We start from the raw sequence: 3,880 nt of genomic DNA on the forward strand, positions 1-3,880 counted from the left end.
TTAAGTAGATTCATTATAAAGATTTCGATCTCAAACAATTCCTTTGTATTGTTCTTCAAAGTAATTTGTAAATAGCGAAATTTGTGTGTGTGTTTGTGTGTGTTAAAGTGTTTGTGTGTGTGTGTGTGTGTGTGTTTGTGTGTTAGGGTGTTTGTGTGTGTGTATGTGTGTGTGTGTGTGTGTGTGTGTGTGTGTGTGTGTGTGTGTGTGTGTTTTGCAACAACTGTAGTTGTTAAAACATTTCTCTCATATTCGTTTTTCACTTTGTTCCAAGCTCAGAAAGGAAATTTCATAGGAATGAACAGACATGAAAAAAGTGTTCCTACTCTAAACAATCAAAGACAACATAAAGAGCGTGAATTCCGTTGGCGCCCACAGCCGTGTTTACAGAAACTCGCCACAATTTTTTTTGCCTGGTAGGATTTCATACCGCAGTACACCTGCAGTTAATTAATTATTGCGTTCAAGGAACTTTTCGTAAGTGATTGAATACGAGTGTCAGTTTATGGAAATAAACAATGAGAAAGCATCTTATTAATGAAACGAAGCGAAACTTGTTTTGCTTTATAAAGGTCTTTGTGAGTGTAACATGCACGTCCCAGTGTTTCGGATTGCAACGAAGAGCAAAGTACTATTCTTAAATACGATTTGACTAGTGAAAGTATGAAGCCTTTTCACCGAATGATAACTATTTCTAGGAGAACTTGTCTAGCACGTATCGATTGAGATTCAGTGTTGAAAAGATTCACAGCACAAGAGCTTCGTTGATGCTCGGGGTCCTTGAAGCGAATGATTTTTTTCCAGTTGCAAATTCTAATGCAGGTATTAAACCATAATTTCTGTGAACATTTCGTTAGAAAAGCCAAGGGAAAACAAAACATTTTAAATAAAAAGAAACCAACAGTAAAATAGAACGCAGTTTAAGTTTCAAAATAAAAAAAAATTCTTTTCAACCCGCTTCAAAAACTAATAGATTGTACTGGAACTTGGCTGTCCTAACTGGTGTGTGTGGACTAAAAAAAATTTAATGGTTCGACTATTAAATTGTTATTGCACATGGAGGACTTGAACTCAATCCCCGAGATGGAAAGTTATTTTCCCGAACATTGCAGTACACCTACAGGAAATCTGCGACCCTTCCATCTTGGTTTGGCTCAGAAAAGCAGGGTCGAAACAGCCCACCTTCTATTATGTTTACGCCAGTGCAAAACATCAAGACTTACAGCAATCATCAGTCGTTCGACAAGAGAGGCACAAACCGAGATCAATAACCCCAAAGCTGAAAATACATGCAGGTGAAAACATGAAAATAAATGTCCCCAAGTTAGGGGGGGGGGGGGGTTCTGGGGTTACTCTATGCAAGAGGCACAAACGGTCTAGTGCATGGGGGTCTTGACATCCAGCAGGGGGCGGAGAATCTCGATGGAATTTCCCCTCATCTGTAACCTGTCGCCGTGGATGTGTCCGTCCGTCGGTGCCCTCAAGGCTCCCGGTCTCTGTTTTGATGAATTATTTCATATAGGTGTTAACAACTGTCAGGTTTTTTATTTTCAATGCACGATGTAGGAGGCTTTCCCTTATTTCCTTTTGCAATATTTATATTAATTTTATTAATCGTATACATGTACTCATTTACTCTCCAAGCTTTTATCCGGCTGTTTCTGTGCGAACTGTTTCATGTATTTCCTGATTTCATTTGGTACTGTTCTATTTATTGCCCAGTCTTCTAAGAGAACAGTGAACCGGTTTTCGAGTATTTTTCGTGTTGTTAGTTTGAACTGGCTTTTGATTGCTGGATCTTCAAGTTTGTATGTCTGGGCTGTATCTGGCTTGCTTATTTGGCTTGTTTTCTTTGTATAAATTCGTTCAAAGCTTCGTGGTTACCAGAATATGATCTGTCCGCATCTGGTCTACTTCTTTAGTTCACGACAGAGGTTTTCCAGGCGTTATCTACCATACTAAGACGAGTTGATGTCTGGTCGAGTCTGGTGATAATCAAGTGTGCCCTCTTCTGACTGGTTGTTTAAAAACGTATTGGAACCGACAAACGTGCTGGCTTTGTTGAAGTTTACAAACGAATCACCCCTGTGTATTTTTTCTTTTACTATGTGCTAGTCAGCACAAAACGAGTCTGTTTTTTCCTCTATGCTTTTTTAGGAGGGGGCATTCTATTTTTTTTCTTCTGTTTTTCTTGCAGTGTGGGGCATACACCACCACCACCACCACCACCACCACCACCAACAACAACAACAAAAACAACGATAACAATAACAACAACAACAGCAACACCACCAGCAGTAGCAGCAACAACAACAATAACAACAACAACAGCAACAACAACGAAGGCCGCAGCAGCAATAACAAAAACAACAGCGTACACATTTTTTAGCAGTTGCAATAAAAGCGGCAAAACGCAGGAGCAACAAGTATGTCACTATTGTTAACTTCACCATTATTAACAACAGCGGCAGTAAAAAAAAGCGACAACAGCAGGGTCTCCAAAGATAGGAACAGAGACTATGAAGAATAGGAGGGGTGGGGGAAGGCTGATCATAATGGTGACTGGACCCAGTACATAAACGTCCTGGAACTTTGTTTAGTCCCACACTTAAAAAAAATGCCCGTGTACTTGTAAGTGTTTTTACACTCTATCGACACAATTTAGATTATTTTGGAGGCAGGCCTCAACCCTGCCTGTAAGAGCCACCACGAGCATCCCAGCAGAAAGATGGAGATACTCTACAAAAAAAAATCCCTTCTCCCATACGGGAAAGGAACTCGGGTCTACTGTGTGCTAAGGCGAAGCATCTAATCTCTACAACACAGATGCCGACATTCTTACACGTGTCAGTTAATCACAATACCTCAATGATTCATAACACAATTTTCTGATCAAAAGTAATAGCAATGTCCAGCACAATACATGTACCAATCGGAGGCGGATAAACTGGTCCTGAAAGAATATTTTAAAGGGAAGCAATGCAATTCGCTCCCAATGACGTCCCTGTCCTATGTGCGGAAGGTTTGATTCGTAACTCGCTCAATTTTTTCTTATCAAATATTTAAAAAAAAGACAGAACTATGGTATCGAAACTGGTAAATGATCATTCACATCTCTGAGCATTGTGTGTCTGTTTGTATGTGTTCTTAATTTGAAGTATAGTGGTATAGTTATCCCTGCTCACCATTGGGAGATAGGAATAGGACTTCAAAGAGGATAAATAATTATCATTTTACGATGGTTATCAATGATTATAATGGGATAAAAACCCAGTGAGGACAGAGATAAAACATTTTTTAATGTAGAAATTTGAAACTCATTCTTCTGACAAAGTGTTCTACGGTTTTTTCCTTCTTCGCAAATTCCTCTTTCAGACTGCTCCTGTGTTTTAGTTTTAGTTTTAGCATGTCTCTCTTTCTCTACTGAGCACACAGTCCAGCTTCCATTGCATTGATTTTCAGGTTTGTCATTTGCAGGTGGTAACTGAGTTTCCCCATTAAAAAAATGTTTGGTGCCGCTCACCTGAACGTTTTGTCAAGCGCATAGGTAAATCAAATTAGTAAACGAGCTAGAATTTCTTATGCCTACAGATGAAAGTGAACAAGCTATAGATTTAAAGCGTTACAAACTAGATTCTAGTTATCGATTGTTTGTCTAATCTTCACACACGACGCAGGTGTACACAATACACAAGACATCAATGATCGATAATCAGCCCAAAACTTCACTCAAGTGTACAACAAAAACAATTTAATTTGTCTAACCCCAGTGACGATATAACAGTAACGCAGCTTCCTTAAAGAAAAACGTTCACGAGTATGTATTATGTATGTATGTATGTATGTATGTATGTATGTATGTATGTATGTATGTATGTAT

The sequence above is a fragment of the Aplysia californica genome, unplaced genomic scaffold (genome assembly GCF_000002075.1).
Source record: "Aplysia californica isolate F4 #8 unplaced genomic scaffold, AplCal3.0 scaffold00044, whole genome shotgun sequence".
In the NCBI taxonomy this organism is placed as follows: Eukaryota; Metazoa; Mollusca; class Gastropoda; order Aplysiida; family Aplysiidae; genus Aplysia; species Aplysia californica.